This window comes from Patiria miniata, unplaced genomic scaffold, assembly GCF_015706575.1.
Source record: "Patiria miniata isolate m_02_andy unplaced genomic scaffold, ASM1570657v1 HiC_scaffold_20, whole genome shotgun sequence".
Taxonomy (NCBI): domain Eukaryota; kingdom Metazoa; phylum Echinodermata; class Asteroidea; order Valvatida; family Asterinidae; genus Patiria; species Patiria miniata.
The window spans coordinates 3,121,657-3,139,242 of record NW_024037059.1 but is presented as its reverse complement, the minus strand read 5'-3'; the positions used below and the strand labels follow the sequence as shown (position 1 = coordinate 3,139,242).

The window sequence follows — 17,586 nt, the reverse complement described above, 5'->3', positions numbered from 1 at the left end:
ACTCACACTTACCCACCACCCCGAAAAATACTGGGCACTATATCAGAAATCATTGAGGTGTATCGGGGGGGGGGGGGGGGGGCTTATAATTTAATATTACATGTGTGGATGTATTTGAGGATGTGTTTACCATTTTGTTTAGGTATCAGAATTTGGGTGTGTCATTTGTATGTCAGAGAAGTCAAGCGATTTTTGGAGGATATGTCTTTGGATGTTATATTTTTGGCACTTAATAAGGAAGTGCTGAACATTGTCTGTGCTATTGCAGGTTTGGCACATTCCGTTTGGGTGTTTGCTGATTTCGTGAAGGAAATTGTTTAGGCCGTTACATGTACCAAGTCTTAACCTGTGTAGAGCAACTTCTTGGGTGCGTTTCATTCCCCAACTTGTAAAGGAGAAAGATGCTTCATAATTCATATTTTTGGTGGGGTCCAGGTTGGGAATTGTTTTATTCCAGTTTTTCTTTAGTTGAGATTTGAGAATATGTTTAATTTCGTTGTTCATTAGGGGGATGCAGTGGTCGATTTTGTTTTTATGAGTAGCAGATTTGGCAATTTGGTCGACTCTTTCATTTCCTGGGATACCGCAGTGGCCAGGGATCCATTCAAAATTTACAATATTGCCTTGGTTACAAATACTAATGAGGGTGTGTCGTATGTCACAGATGATTTTGTGTGGGGGGAATGGCTTTGAGATGGCCTGGATGGCGCTAAGACAGTCGCTGAATATGCTGGTGTGTAGGGGCTTGACATCCTCAATCCACTCTAAGGCGAGGAGAATGGCAAACAATTCTGCTGTAAAAATTGAAACGCCATTGTTGAGACGAGTGCTTTTCGAATATTTCAGTTGGGGGATGTAGACACCACAGCCGACTGTTTCTAGGGTAGGGTGGTAAGAACCGTCAGTGTAGTTGTGCAGAGAATTGTTTCACGTAGTGTTGATGATTTCTATGCTGATATTTCTTTTGTCATAACTATGGGTAGCATACATGTATGTCACTCTCAAGAGGATCTCTGTAGATATCGAAGGTTTGCTGTAGTGCCAAAAAGGAAAAGGGTCGTTTAGGGGAAATACGGTGATCGGATATTGAGAGATCCTTGCTTCAAAGGGAGTTTTATGGGCTGAAGATTTCCATTTATCAGCATAGTAGCGTTTTTGCCAGTTGTCGAGATTGAAATATTTATTGGGATGATTTTTTAGGGTGTTCATTTTTATTCCATATAGGTTGCACAGTAATTGTCGTCGTAAAGCCAAGGGAGGGTCACCGCATTCAGTTTGTAGCCTGTAGAGTGGAGAACTGTGAATAGCACCTGTGCACATTTTCAAGGCTTGGTACTGGACACTATCGAGCTTATGTTTGATTGTCGGAGATGCAGAATCGAATGCTTCACATCCATACTCTAGAATTGGATTAATATTAAAAGTGCAGTATATAGGTGGTAGAGTGTTTTGCAGTCGGCTCCCCATGAGTTTCCGCAGATACATCTTAGAATATTGAGTCTCTTTTTACATTTGGAGAGGACACTGTCATTATGTTGTTTCCAGGTTAATTTGTTGTCGAAGATAACTGCCAGGAATTTGGCTGAAGATTGTGTTTGGACCGTAAGGTTTTGGATGCGAAGGGAAACGTTAGCGTGTAGTTTGTTGGTGAACAAAACAGCAATTGCTTTGGGAGCAGACAGTTTGAAGCCCCATTTTTCACACCATGTATTGATATTGTTGAGGTTTTGGTATTTTCATTTGTAAGTAGGAGATGTTTCTGTTAGATTTCCATATGGCAATATCATCTGCATATGGAGATACATTAGCATCAGTGATGTGACTGGAGAGATCATTGACAGCAATGTTGAAGAGGAGGGGACTGATGACGCTACCCTGTGGGACACCATTTTCTTGAGTTCTCTCTTCAGAGAAGACGTTGATGATTCGCACTTGAATTTTTCTATCAGTCAGGAAGTTGTCAATCCATTTTGTTATTCGGCCATAGACACCCAAGGAATGTAACTTAATTATTATTCCTTTTCGCCAGAGCATGTCCGTAGGCCTTTTCTATGTCGAGGAAAACTGCCAGGGTGCTTTCTTTATTAGTACAGGCTTTATTAATGGAGGATTCCAGATTGAGAATGTGGTCTTTAGTACTCCTTCCTTTTCGGAAACCACTCTGGCAATTGGATAAGAGGTTATGTGTTTCTAAGTACCAAAGGAGTCTAGAGTTAACCATACGTTCCATAAGTTTGCAGAAAGTAGAGGTCAAGGCAATTGGTCTATAGGACAGGGGATTGGTGGACTCTTTCCCTGGCTTTAGGACTAGGAGTGGGATGAGAATGGCTTCTTTCCATTGTTTTGGGCATTGAGATGTTTGCCAGATTCTGTTGAAGATGGTGAGCAGGTAATCACGGCTTTTCATGGGGAGGTGTTTAATCACGGCATTACTGATGCCGTCCTTTCCAGGGGTGATACATTAAGAGGAGTCGATCGCCAGGTTTCATTCTTCTGTATTAATTTCGTTAATAACACTGTCGTTGTTATCATTGATGGAGAAATCGTTTTCAGTATCTTTTTGATGGCAATAAATGAGGGGCAGTAATTGTTTGTACTGCTAACTTTAGTAAAACTGTCAGCAAGAGCTTCAACCTTACCCTTGTCAGTGATGGCATCTGTATCGTTCTGGTTCATGACACTTGACAGGGATGCTATTTGTGTTCCGGGTTTTTTCAATTCGTTTAATCTTATTCCAGATGATTTTTGTGTTAGTTTTAGGATTTATTTCAGAACAAAAGTTCTCCCAGTCTTTTCTTTTAGTGCTTTTAATGGTTTTTCTGGCTATAGCTCAAGCCCTCTTACATGTATATAGCATGAGGTCGGAGGGAAGACATGAATTTCTGAGAATTTCCAAGGCTTTCTTCTTATCCGCAATAGCTTGTTTACATTCCTCATTCCACCAGGAGGAGGGGGTTTTATGATGGTTTGGGTTGGTCTTTGGGATGGAACAGCTCATAGCAGATTCAAGTTGGTAAAGAAAATTGTCGTAAGCTTCATTTATGTTGTCTAACTAGCTGGGTTCAGTGATGTATCGATTACACGCAGTTTCGAATTTTGTCCACTCGGCTTTTTTAAGAGACCACTTTGGGGTGAAGTTGATCGGATTTGTATGGATAGGTTGATTTACTTCGACTATAACGAGGCAGTGGTCGCTTCCCCAGGTGTTGTCGAGAACTCTCCAGTTGCATTTTGTAGCTATGCCTGGTGAAACGAAGGTAACGTCTATGCAGGAGAGTGTAGCTTCTGAGGTGTTGACCCTTGTACCATCTCCGGAGTTAATACAAACCATGTTGGTGTCAGTGAGAAAATCATCAATAATTTGACCGTTATGATCTAATTTCGCGCTCCCCCACAGGGGGTTATGACTGTTGAGATCACCACATATAATACAAGGTTTATCTGTTTTGTCTACAATTCCTTTCAGTGAATTTTCATCCAAGGTATTACAGGGATTATATATTGATGATGTTGATTTTATTTCTGTGATTATCATAAAGTTCGCCTATCTGGTATCCAATCGCAGGAGTGTTGGAGCCCAGAACATACTTAAAGGCAAGGTCACGTTTTGCAAATATTGCACAACCTCCACCCCTTTTTTGGGGTCCAGTATTATGCCTGTCACAGCGGTAGATGTTGTAACCGGGGATGGTGAAATTTTTCCCTTCTTTAACCAGGTTTCCTGTATACATATGAGGTCTGGCTTATGAGGCCAGGAGGTGATGGAGTTTTTTAGTTCGTTGTTATGTGCCAAGAGTGACTGCGCATTCCATTGAAGTATGAGAACCATAATGAGAAAGTTCATGATGACGTTGTATTTTGATTTCCTTTTGGTGGCTGGTTGGTATTTGGACTGGTGGTTGTCGGTAGGTCCATACTTGTTTTGTGGAGAGGAGCCGTAGCCTTATGTTGAGATGACCTTCTGCCTGATGTACCTTTCTTTGTGTTGGCTGGTGGCTGAGCAGGTGTTCTTTGTTTCCTTACGGTATGTGAGGGAGTGGCCACAGATTGGGTGATGTGGTTCACAAGTGCCTTAACCGCCGAGTGTCTTTCCTCTTTGTTTTTGATTGTATCCCAAATTTGCATGGTACCAGTTAGTATTTCAATTAGGTATTGTCCGTTGCAGGTACATTGTGTGTGTTCCGTTTGTGTTTCAGCGATTACGTCAGTCTGAGTAGTGGCATCTTTGGAGGTGGGTTTTGTGGTTGTGGGCGTACTATCGGTGTTCTCTTTACTGGTGGTAGGCCTATTTGCGCTATTACTGGTGCTTGGTCAATAGGCGCTAGGTCGAGGATAGGTTTTGTTCTCTTTGTTGCTAGTCATGATGGGTTGAACTGAGGGGGTTGACTGGGTAGGTGTCTCGTCAGGGCGAAAATAGATATCAGTTTTGATGGATTTTGCTGCGTCTCGAGATGTTATACAATGTATGTTACTCTGATCCCTTGAATTTTCTTTTCCTGTTTTATGGTATTACAGCCTCCATAGGCAGATGAGTGGTTTTCTCCACATCTGCAACACTTTACGTTTTCCTTTTGGTTACATTGTTCGAAGGAGTGGGGTCCCCCGCATCGTACGCAACGTGTGGAACTTCTACAGTTATTCGCAGTGTGCCCTAGTCTTTGGCAATTAAAACATCGAATAACGGGTGGGATGTAGGGTTTAATGTTGAAGATTTCGTAACCCACCTGTATCTCAGATGGTAAATTTGGTGTGTTGAATGTTAGGCAAACCGACTTTTTTCTAGCTCTCCGTTTTGGCGACGCATGAGTCGTTTAACGTTGATAATTCCATCTTTCTTACAGGTAGCTAGTAGTTCCTCTTCTGTAATGTCGGGTTTCTATCCCAGTTATAATGCCTTTACTTTGGGTTTCTGATTTAGCATATTCGGTTTGTACTACCCATTGATCGAGTTGGGTTATAGCTTTAAGTGTTCTGGCTTGTGCAGGAGTGTGGCATCGAACGGTTATCCCGCCTTGGTTATTCTTAGACACACTCTTGACAAGGTCTTTTCCAGCTTTATTGAGAGCTTTTGCAATTCTTATCGGGTGCATCTTTGCTAGTTTAACATCGGGTGAGTTGATGATTACTAGGGTGGGTTGGTTTTGAGTGATTTTTTACCTACATAGCGGGGTTTTGTGGTTTTTTCGTCAGGGGAGTCATCAGAATCAGAGTAGACGTCGCTAAAACTTGTGCTAGATTTCGGCCGTTTTCTAGTTTGCGTTTGGGATTGAGTGTTAGTTTGAGCTTGGCTGATCAGGATGTCAAGAGTTGAGCGTGATTGGTCATTTTCCTGTGCTTTCATAGGAGTTTGTTGAGATAGCTTATCCCATGAGTCATATTCGGATTGTGTTCCCCAGTCATCATCGGCCATTTGGCCGATTTTTCCCGGAGGGGGAGGGGAAACAAGGGATAGAAATAAGAAAGTTCGATACACCTCTCGATATACTGATGTAGCTTACCTGTGTCCCAGGAGAGGAATCGGTGATTGTAATTTCAGTCACTGGTGGGGGCAAAAAAACAGATTTAAATTTTCGCGCCACAGAGACACGTCCGCTCACTATCATCGCCAAAACAAAAGCCATCCGTACATGTGTGTAAATTCAATGTTGGGTTTTGCCCTTCGCCGATGTATTTTTTTTTATAAACACTGTATACAAATTACTCATTATGGACAAAACTGAGTATGCAGTGTTTAAAAAAAAGTTGGCCTAGTTATCTGCATAGGTTCCTTGTTTCAATCCACAAGGGACAATATTCCTACCAACAGCAAAACTATGCACCCTTTTAAAACATACTTCTGTTGCCCCCAAAAATTGTCGCATTTTCTCTGCAGTTCAATTTTCAATGTGTACATCCCCCTAATGATTTCCTGAATTTTTATTTTGCGCACAGATTCTGTGACCCAAACTTCATCCTGACACCAGCGTGTTGTTGTCCACAAGAAAACCCAGCCCTTCACTGAGAGGCACTCTTCTCCACAGTCTTCATGGACTGCTAGCTACTTCAATCAACACTGGATCCGATGAGCTGCCCAGCTTCAGGGAACCCTCAGCGACTGATTCCTGGATCCCAACATGTTGTTGAATGCCAGGATCCCGGATGTTGTGGAATGCCAGTCAGAGTCAGCAAAACCAGTTTCACGTCAAAGATGGATCCGCGTAGTGAACGGAATGAAGTTTACGAGCTTTACCACGACCAGCAGGACTTGCACAGGAGCAACTGGACTTCCCCAAAAACAGTTTACCTGCGGTTCTTCACATTCCGGCTTACTTTGCCATGAGATATTCGAACGTCTTGCTAGTCAAGTGGACATCTTCAGGAACTGCTTGAAGAATTGTGCTTTTTTCTCCAACTGGACAAAGACTTCCTCAAAGGACACTCCAGACATGAGACAACTGCTGAGAGACATTTGCAAAATACATGAACTATTCGCCATCAGAACCGTCATGAAATCATATCTATCTCAGCCCTGGACTGACCACCAAGAGGAGCTCACATAGAGCTATCTTCGGCCAGCCTCAAAAACACTTGATTAAGTCACATTTACATGTACTGTTCCAATCTGGCAGAGACTTCTCATGAGGAACTTTTGGCAAAAACTCTCAAGATTCAACTCTCTTTAACACTGAACTTTTGAAACGGATCTCTATTGAAATGGAACTCTTTTGAAACGGAACTCTTTTGGAACGGAACTCTTTTGAAACGGAACTCTTTTGGAACCGAACTCTTTTGGAATGGAACTCTTTTGGAATGGAACTGTTTTGGAACGGAACTCTTTCGTAACAAAACTCGATTGAAATGGAACTCTTTTGAAACGGAACTCTTTTGAAACGGAACTCTATTGAAACGGAACTCTATTGAAACGGAACTCTTGAAATGGAACTCTTTTGAAACGGAACTCTTTTGAAATGGAACTCTGTAAAAGGACGTTTTATATTTAAAATGTAGAGGTCTCTCTTTCCTTGAGGTCACTGGAGGTCGCCTCTGTGATCCTGAATGCAGAATTGGTTGCCTAAGGTGACCGCAGTTTTACAGAAGTCTAGATTTTTTAGAAGAATGTTTCAAAAATCTTCATTGAAAGCATCTGAAGATAAATAAGTAAAATAGTCGTCACATTAGTGAGACAGTTCAGACAAGATCCTCTTTATCTTGTAAGCGAAATGTTTTAACCGAAAGCTTGAAAAGTATACCATTCTTTCATCGAGGATCCAAAATTGATGGCACGATTAGCTAAAATTCAAATTCAGTCACTAAATTGTGAAAATGAAGGAGAGGCCTCTAAACAGTACACGTAACCAGCCTCTTGCCGCAAACTTTGCTCGGTTTCCAAAAACTGATTGGCAAATTACTTCATTTGGTGCACTCGATAATTAGCTTGAAACTATCACTTACATGTACCCGTATCACAAAAAAATCTCCAGTCAATGAAATTGCTGATAGTTATAGCAGCGTGTTTCATTTCTGTTTAAAAATTCCTGCTCATTTGCGAAAGAAAGGTTGTGTAGTTTCTTGTGCACGCATTTCCTCAATATTTGCTCAAACTGAGGCGCTGCTCAATCATTGCAGAAATATTCCCTCTTGAGAAAAATTTTGGTGATGCACAAATTTCGTCTGCATATGAAAGACAGGGAGCTGGTTACGTGAAATTGTTTGATATTTTAATCTGAAATATTTCTTTGTGGCATTGCCTGATTGGTAATAGCTGGGTGCAAGATTGGTTTTCCCGGAAGCCGGAACAAACTTCTTAAAACAAATTGTGTTGACTCAGAGCGCTAATGCATCTCTTTGAACTAATATTTTTTTTTATACAGCTGCGCAAAATCTGATTTTGAACCAATGTTTGGAACAATTTAAATTAAACTAAGTATTTCGAGATCTTCAAAAACCAAAATTTCTTACTCTAAAATTTCATGGAGAAAAAAAAACAACCCAGAAAGTCATGTAAATGTTCACTTCGCCAAACAAAAATCAACTATTCAACTTTTTTATACTTTCAAAATTTCTTTGAACTCTTCAGAAATGAGTTTTTCAAAACCGTTGAAATGTTTTCCAGATCATCGTTATTTAGCTGGCTACTGTTAGTTGCCATGCCAATCTTGCACCCAGCTTTTGTTTATCAAGTATAGTCAGCACTGTTCCAATGTATGAAAGACACTTTTTGGCTGTGAAGGAAATCATTTCATATTGCTTTAATCATGCACTTTTCAGGAAAGTCAAATTCAGTGCGCCTAAAATGTTCCATTTCAAAGTGAAAAATACTTGTAAAAATTGAATCTCAAAATCACTGTTATTTGACAGTTGAAGTTTTTGTGGACGCAGCTGTTTGAAAACCTCAAGAAATGCAGTTTAGCTTTGATTATTTATCAATCAATACTGAATAACAAAATAGACACTGCTGAAATTGCTAATTACTTACTGAAAGCAAATGGTCATATGTTTATGCGCAACGTCAAAACAAGAAAGAACGAAAATACTGATGCTTTCAGTGCTGACTATACACTTAAAAAAATCTTTTATGATAATTTGTTGAGTAACCCATTTATACTTGACATTTTACCAACAGGCAATGTTCTGATATACTTGAGCCCAACGCATGCAAGTCCCCCGGGGCGTGCACGTGTGGTGTTCCCCGCCTGCAGATGCCGGCTTGTCTGGTGGGTCGTCCCTATCTGCATTGACGATTGGTCTTTTGTTCAAGGTGTGTGCTAGCTTCCTGATCTTGTGGTCTGGATAATCGTGGATGACTTGGTCGACTTCAACATGGTAAGGATCCTTTTGAACTTTGACAATTAGTTTGCCTTTCTGCAAAGGAGATGTCATTTTAGCCGTTTCTTTACCGAGTGTTGCTGTGGAAATTATGTACCATCTATCAATCTGGAGATTGCAAATCTAGAGATCAATCGAGCATCTACTCTTGATGTCCTGCTTGCATTTCAATAGTTCCATGGCATCATGTTGATCCAAATGATCTGCTAACAAATGGGTACTGTTGTTGGTATATCTGATGTTCTTCAATGCGGTTTGATTTTCGGACAGGTGTTTCAGCCGCTATTGATGTGAATAACTTCCATGGTATAACTCTGAAATCTCATTGCCTTTTATTGTGTCATCATGTTCAATCAGTTCTCTCATAGAGTGTGTTCAAATCTTAGACATGCATTGCACAGTCGTTCATCATGTTAAAATCTTTGAAAATTATTTGTATTTTACATCCGTATGATGTGAAACCAACAAAAAATGCAGAAGTCAGAATAATCTCGTTAAATTTGGTCTTAATTCAGCATCCAATGCTTAAACCAAAAAACCCCACCTTTTTAAAAAAATCATTTGTCATGTTTTTGGCGGCACATAATTCTCATTTTGATAAACATAAAAATAATGAGCAATATTGCCTTTTAGTTCCAAAAAGACGGCTTACCTGCCTCTGAGTCTTTTTCCATTTTAGAATATTGAGGCTTTTGAGGTTTTCCAAAAAGAAAAAAAAATAACAACGTCTCGACTTCAAAGCAACTCATAAATAATTGTTAAAAATTCCCAGTGCTCGTACCAAAACTTATGAAAAACTTTCTGCCTAAAACAAAATATGAATTGGGCCTGTGCCATCATTTTTATCATCAGAAAAGCTTTTGAAAGAAAAAAGTTACAATGGAAGAAAAAAAATTAAGACAGAAAGAAAGAAGGCCAAACTCTTCAAATTGTAGGGGAGAAGTCCTGGTGTGCAGAGGGGGAGAACCATGCTGCTTCCTGGCCAGATGGAAGATGTGGTGGACAAAAAGGCCCCCTGCATCCTAACAAATAGAAGCTGTGGTGTCAGACACAGGGAGCCAGTCCTGCCAGATGGATCCATGGTAAGTTTAATTGAAGTTTGTAGAATGAATTCATGCACTGTGTACATCCTCATTGCTTGCTAAACCCAATGGTAAAATGTGTATCTCATGGCTAGGAGTAAACGCTATCTGTCTGCATTACAGGAAAACAGTATTGTGCATTATAGTCTTCAGTCTGTGGCAATACCAATTAACCTCATTTCGGCACTTAAGTAAATAAACGATGAGAAACAAAAACTATGCCATTTGTCATCTGTAATCAAAGTTGAATCAAGGTATTAACATAAAAATTCTAGGAACTGGTCAATTCCCACTAAACTAGGTATTGCTGAAGAGATGCCGATACTCTACTTGAGTGTCCTACAATCGTACAGTGCTGCAAAGCCATTTCATTGGTGTGCAAACATCTCACCCAAACTCAGCAATCTTTCTGGACTCGACACTCACTGCAAGCACTCAAAGTGCTGCTACTCAACTCATGGTCAAATGTTGTGACCTCTGCACTCCAATCCTATGATTGGATGAAACCTTGGGCTTCAGCAATCACTGCAGCCTCCCATAGATTCATCACCCACCTGATAGGTGGTTGCATGGGGGAAATCTCCCACCAGGTCTATTTAAAACTGACCTTTTGCGATCACTAATTGGTGATCTGATTGACGAATGCGTTCATTTGTCTGCAGTGAAGGTCCATACAGCAATCGGAAACCATGCTTAAGAGTATACACTTTCAACGAAGGCTTTGAAGTATAGCCTTGCAGCAAAAACAATAGGTCAGTTTCCTTTCTAAATTAAATCCGAGACGCTTTTATGCAAAAGTCTCCTCACTTCAGTTTTTTAACCCCAGTAGTTTTTTTTTTACACGTTATTGCAACGTGTAACTGGTACTGTTTCATTGTCGTGTAAAATTTTAAAGTCATGACAAACTTGCAATTTTAAGTGGGATTGAAATGTGCGACAAATCTTTTCCTCACGAAAAAGATAAAACAAAATGGCAATACTTTGTATGAACCAAGAGATAAAACCTGTTACTCTTCTGTTTAGGAATCAGGAGTCTCAGGAACTCAAGAAAAAATAGATGAGATATTAACCTTTGAATGGTTTTCGAGTCCTGAAAGATCTTCGCCTTAGCTCTGAATAAACACATTTTTGAGATGGTCCGTTGGATACCTGGACTTGTTCTTGTTGACCACTTGGTGCTTTTGAATGAACTCTCTCTCTCTGAAGACAATTGTACAAACGGCAGTTGACACTGCGGTTTAAAGAGAAATTCATTTGGACTTGTGACCGGTTCTTCCAAATTTGTAAATGGTCTAGAAATTAAGCAGTATTGTTCATCTACATAAAGGCTTCCGAGAGCTGTTACTTGATGTAAGAAAGACAAGCTCATCTTATATCTGAACATTGTACTACATTGTTCCTACAAGGAAGTCAAACCAATGTACAAGTTAAAAAAAAACTTGAAAATTCCTCTGCTTTTTCTCATGTTACCAAATCCTTGAAAAATTTGGAAAATCTTTGAAAGGTTTTGAAACCCAATCTGACACCCAAAAAATAATCCAGGGGAATTACGTGTTCTTACTATCCAGTTTGATTCCATTTTTTTGTCAAAACAAAAAGTGCAAAGCCGTTGATTATCATAACGCGGCACTCTTAAATATTGGTCAGTGAGAACGATTTTCCAGATGTGTTTTGCATTTGAGCAACTTCAACAACTCTGCCAAAACTGAACTTTTAGAAATAGAGTTTCCATAGTTTATCAGATAAGGTGAAGATCTTTCAGGACACATGTTGGTATTGCCACAGACTGAAGACTAGCTATGCTCCATGCTTTAGCCCTTTAGTGACCACACCTCTCTCAGTGTTCAACACCAGTTTACCAAGTGCATTTCTTGATGAGGCAAATATTGTTAGTTTCAAAATATCAAGTTGGATCTTTGGAGATCTCATTACCTGAACTGATAATCAATTTTTAAAAGCTTCAACTTTCATTGGTTAATGTAAAAGACGGTTGACATAACTTGACAGTTCAGAACTTCAGATCTAGCCGCCTCTTGTCACTGCGGTCACTAAAGGGTTAAAAAAAAGTTAAAGGTTGATCAAGTCATTGTTCAGGTCATTTGTTAGAGTTCAGTTTAGTGTTAGGAGGTTCGCAAAATATATGTAGAACAGTTTTTTCAATGAGACCTTGTCATTAAAATTGATCGTAACTTGGCTTAGTGTTCATTCGAAAAGCTAAACACTAACCCAGCTATAATATACAAAAAAAAAAGTTTCTAAAAGGTATCATGATATATTGCAAACCTCTAAATTCATTGAAGCATCGATCACACAATTCATGTAGGTTTGTAGTTATATTGTCAACTTAGCTCATCTGATACATGTATCTCCATTTTTTAAGCATTAAATTTCATACATTTAATTTTCCGATGCCTAAACTACATGTATCTCTGAAAAGAATTATTGAATAATTATATTGTGTTAATATAATAAAACCATGAAATCAAACCTGTACGTGATACATATTTTTAAAAATTCAAAATCTTGCAAGACTAAATACATGTAGGTATGTAGGTGCTAAATTCCAAACCAATTTGACGTCTTCAACAATAACAGAAAAGGTCTCCAATTTGAACGTAAGAATCCATGCCCATTGCTTAAATTTTTGACCCAAACTGGATTCACGTCTTTGTGGCTGAATCATCATGAAGCATTAAAATCAGGATAGGTAAAGATGCTAAAATGCAATCTAATTTGCTAGACGTACTGATGTTGATTTTTTTCCAGTCAAAAAAATAAGGAAACAGCAATACATATAATTAGCACATTAGGATTATAATCAGTTTGATTTCTACCTCATCTTCATCCATTGCATAATCATTATATTGATTGTAAAAAAAACATTGATAACTTGGAAAGGCACAATTCCTTCCCCAGGAACCTGTAGGAAAGTTCCTAAGTTAATGCCAAACTATGCTAGGGTAGAGTCAAAGAGATCTAGATTCATTAGGACTTAGTGATGTTGTTGATGTTCTTTTGGTTTGAATGATAGGTCATTAGGGCACAGAACACTAGGCTACGTGCAACTTAAGCAGGGATACATTTTTGTAAATGTCTGGGAAGACATATTAAGCCTGTGCAGGTAGTTGTTGGTTTTCAGTTTCTTTTTAATGATGTCAAAGGTTCAAAGGTTTAAAGTCAGTCGTAACTTTGCGGTTGTTATAGGCAGGCCCCAGGAAAACTCATCAATTACTGGCAGTTTCAATAATGTACGAAATCTAAGAAATAACAGATAACTTATCTTGCAGTTCTGGTCTTCTACTTGACTATCATCAGACTGTACTTGAGATTAAGAAATGGACATAATGTCCAGAATATTTAAGAAATCTTCTTTTTTGGTCAAGTCGTCAATGATATGTACATGTACTTCATGTACATAGTACGTAGTTGGCCACAAGAGAGCCGTTAATTCAGGGCGTTTCGTACTCACAACCTTTTGTAAAGACAAGCTCAAACCTATGATTCACGGGAAAATAAATGCCCCAGAAAAGGCACACACGAAAACAATGTGCCAAAAAATGAATGTGCAATTCACTACGCATTGTTGATGAACTTCGACATGTACATGTAACTTTCAATGTTTCATGGCGGACGTACATGTAACTTTCAATGTTTCATCGCGGACGTACATGTAGCTTTCAATGTTTCATGGCGGACGTACATGTACATGTAACTTTCAATGTTTCATGGCGGACGTACATGTAACTTTCAATGTTTCATCGCGGACGTACATGTAACTTTCAATGTTTCATGGCGGACGTACATGTACATGTAACTTTCAATGTTTCATGGCGGACGTACATGTACATGTAACTTTCAATGTTTCATGGCGGACGTACATGTACATGTAACTTTCAATGTTTCATGGCGGACGTACATGTATACATGTAACTTTCAATGTTTCATGGCGGACGTACATGTAACTTTCAATGTTTCATGGCGGACGTACATGTAACTTTCAATGTTTCATCGCGGACGTACATGTAACTTTCAATGTTTCATGGCGGACGTACATGTACATGTAACTTTCAATGTTTCATCGCGGACGTACATGTAACTTTCAATGTTTCATGGCGGACGTACATGTACATGTAACTTTCAATGTTTCATGGCGGACGTACATGTACATGTAACTTTCAATGTTTCATGGCGGACGTACATGTATACATGTAACTTTCAATGTTTCATGGCGGACGTACATGTACATGTAACTTTCAATGTTTCATGGCGGACGTACATGTACGTGTAACTTTCAGTGTTTCATGGCGCATGTACATGTAACTTTCAATGTTTCATGATTGCCACATGCGCAAGTGTCTCATTTCGGACTTAAATATCTCGGAAACTGCCATTTAATAGTTTGTCCTGGGGCCTGCCTAGGTTTGCATGAGAGCATAAATGTGCAATATCTGTTGTAATGTAGGCATATAGCAGTACAGGGTGAGTCAAAAAGAAAGTGACCAAAATAGAAAAAAAGTGCCTTTAAAATACGTCACTCGATCCATTTTAGAAAAATAACAGCGGGATAAAGTACATGTCCTTGAATAGTAACTAAGAAAATTTCACGCAATTTGCGTACTCTATTCCCAAGTTGTGTCTATTTTAATAAAAAGATCTCAAACTTCAGCTGTCCACCACTGATCATTTACCGTGCTACAGTGATCATCTACTGTGCTACGAATATGCCTTAAATAAAATGACACATGGACGTTTTCCCACGGAAATTTGCAAAGACAAACAGACAAAACTCGTCATCAATATTTCAGGAAAATAAAAGAGTTGACTCGTTCCTCATGTTCAAAACACAAAATCTGACTGAATAAAAATATTGTTTCAGTCTTGACTCAAATGATCAAAATCTCATTTGTATTCGAATGCCTGTGTGTAAATAATAATTATCAGCTCCATAGCTTCCAAATGCGTTCATGGACAGCTATAGAAATAGGTTTTTCTGGTAGCCTGGATCAAGTTCAGTAATTTGTAGACGTATTTCATTGATGTATCAACTTTGACTGCTTTTAGAAAGAAGAACAAATCGTTAATCCAGGTCACTTTCTTTTTGACTCGCCCTGTATGTTTACTCCGAATGCCATGATACACAAGGGTTTAGCAAGCAAAACAGATGAGGATGTATGTTGTCATTTTACAGTGCATGAATTAATGAAAACTTCAATTAAACTTGACCATGGATGGCCATGGCGGGACAAGGCTGTCCCTGTGTCATGATGATGCCACAGCTTCTGAGGATGCTGAGGGGCAGATTGCCACCACATCAACAGTGGCGTAGCTAGAATGAAGGAGGGGCCACAAGAAAACAGGAGGGGACAAATTGAAGCCCTTGATATGTCCATGTGGGCCCTACATCAAATTTAAATTGATGGTTTAAATTGACCATTTGACCGCACATGTTGGCTGCTACTTTTGATACATGTACATGTACATGCATGGGCCCATCTGGTTTGGCCAAACTATGGGCCGAGCATGGGATTTTGATAGATCCCATTTTGTCCAATTGGACAGACAGCCCCCTCCACATGTTAGAAGGCCCCTCCCATCCCCATGAGCTACGCCACTGCACATTAACCAGGAAATAGCATGGTTCTTCAGAAGGGCACATCGGAGCCTCCCAAATTGAGAAAACTAAGTTGTTTTCCACATGAAAACTTGGAATTGTTCCAAGCATTTACTCAGTGTACAAAATGTACATTTATTTGTAAAACTTGCGCTTGGTTTAAAGCAAATTTTGAAGTGTTTGGCCAGAAATGTTGAGCAAAGAAGTGTTCGATCACTCAGTGAAAAGTGTACATGTGATGTACATTTTACAAAGAAGAAAAGAAAAATTGGAAATCTGTTCCAATCTAACCAATTTATAACTCGGAAAGAGTTAAACTACCCAACAAAATAGGTTTGGGCTGTTTGAAATTGTAACACTAAAAATTACTTCAACAATTAACGACGACGACAATTTTCTAGAAGTTATTAATGATGGCACAAAGATCAGGAAAGGTACCTCTTGCTTTGTTTCTCCAAAAAAACAACAACAACTTGTGATGTATTAGCCCATTCAAACTGAGAATTGCATGCAACTGTTAAAAAAAGGACTTTTACACTTCAAAATGTGTGCATACTTCGATAAGAAGAGCAAAAAGTTAACGTAATGATAAAAAGACTTGAAAAAACATTCAAGCTCTCAGAAAAACAAGGTAAATACAAAAAGAAGTTGCTTTGAAATCAGTCAATCTCACTTCTAATTAATAAATTGGCTTATTATTAAATTAGCCTTCTAAGTTAGCTTTCTCCTGCCAAAAATATGGATGTTTCAAATGGTGAGGTAACCCTCCCCGGGTGTGTTCCAAGTTGGAATAAAGAAAACAAATGAAATGAATAAAAAAACATATTACGCAAAGCAAATTGCATTTCAGACTTGCAAATTGTGATACACAATTTGATTTGATATTCCAAACAGTTAGTATTTCACTCGACGTTAATTTATTCTTGTACACCCTTCAAAAAAATAAGAAACTAGTGAAAGTGCCGCCAAAAAATGTACAAAATTTCAATATCGTTTGTGATGGTTTAAAATATCTGATGAACTAATATTAGTACATGTACATGTACATGTGCTACCCAAGTGCAAAGCGATTGTAAACTGTGATAAGACTCTGAAAATTAAAGATAAAAACTTGATGGTAAATTTAACCATTGTTAACAAACTTTACTTCTGCCATCTTGAAAATGTTATTATTGAATTGGTTCTTCGGCCTTCGCCAATTCACTTTCAACATGCATGTCAATTAAAAACAACAATTACTTGCTATCTTAATAAATAAATTGAACTGACACACTCATGAGATGAACTGATCACTGTACATGTTGATGTGATTAAACGGCAGGGAGATTTCTGAGTTATATCGTGGAAGTTATTTACGTAAATGGTAGCTGAGATAAATGTGCTAAAATCTTATTGCGTTGGAAATATCGGAGAAAGCTGGCAAATTGTAGCCTGTTTGTAATGCATTTCATTTAAATGGATCAGAAACATGATGCAACAGTGAACAACGGAAATGTTGAGTGAGACAATCATAAGTAGATGCAAGAGAGATCTCTACTTGGGCAATTTTTGGAGTGATAGTTGGTATATAATTTCCATGGCAATACTTAGTAATTGAAATGGTTAATAAGGCATCGACTTTGTCAGAAAAGTAAACGGATTGTTGAAGTTCATAAGGATCCTTATCATGTTGGAGTTAACCAAGTCATTTGCGATTATTTGGACTTGCAAGTTTGGGGAGTTAGTGCGCACTAAGATCAACTGATCATGAGTTGATGTAGATAGAGGGCGACTTGCTGGGCTTGTCGGTGTCTGTGGGCGGGGAACACCATGCGTGCACGCCTCGGGGGGACTTGCATGTGTTGGGCTTTTTTTTTGGCCAAGTTCAAGGCCAAGTTCAAGGTTAAGTTCAAGGCCAAGTTCAAAGCCAAGTTCATGGGTTAGGTCAAAGGTCAAATTTTTTTTTTTAAATATTTAAAAAAAAAAATTTTTTTTTAAATATACCAAGATGTAAAAATAAATTCAAACAATTTAGTTTTGTATTTTTTCTTGAATTCTGGTTTATTTCATTTAAACAGCGCCCTCATTGTGTGCAAAATTGGAGTTGAC

The 17,586-nt window shown here is 38.8% G+C and overlaps 1 pseudogene; it reads right to left on the bottom strand.

Moving 5' to 3' along the window:
• Positions 1-4,454: 4,454 nt before the first annotated feature.
• LOC119727209 lies at positions 4,455-5,090 on the bottom strand (annotated as a pseudogene).
• Between the last annotated feature and the right edge of the window lie 12,496 nt (positions 5,091-17,586).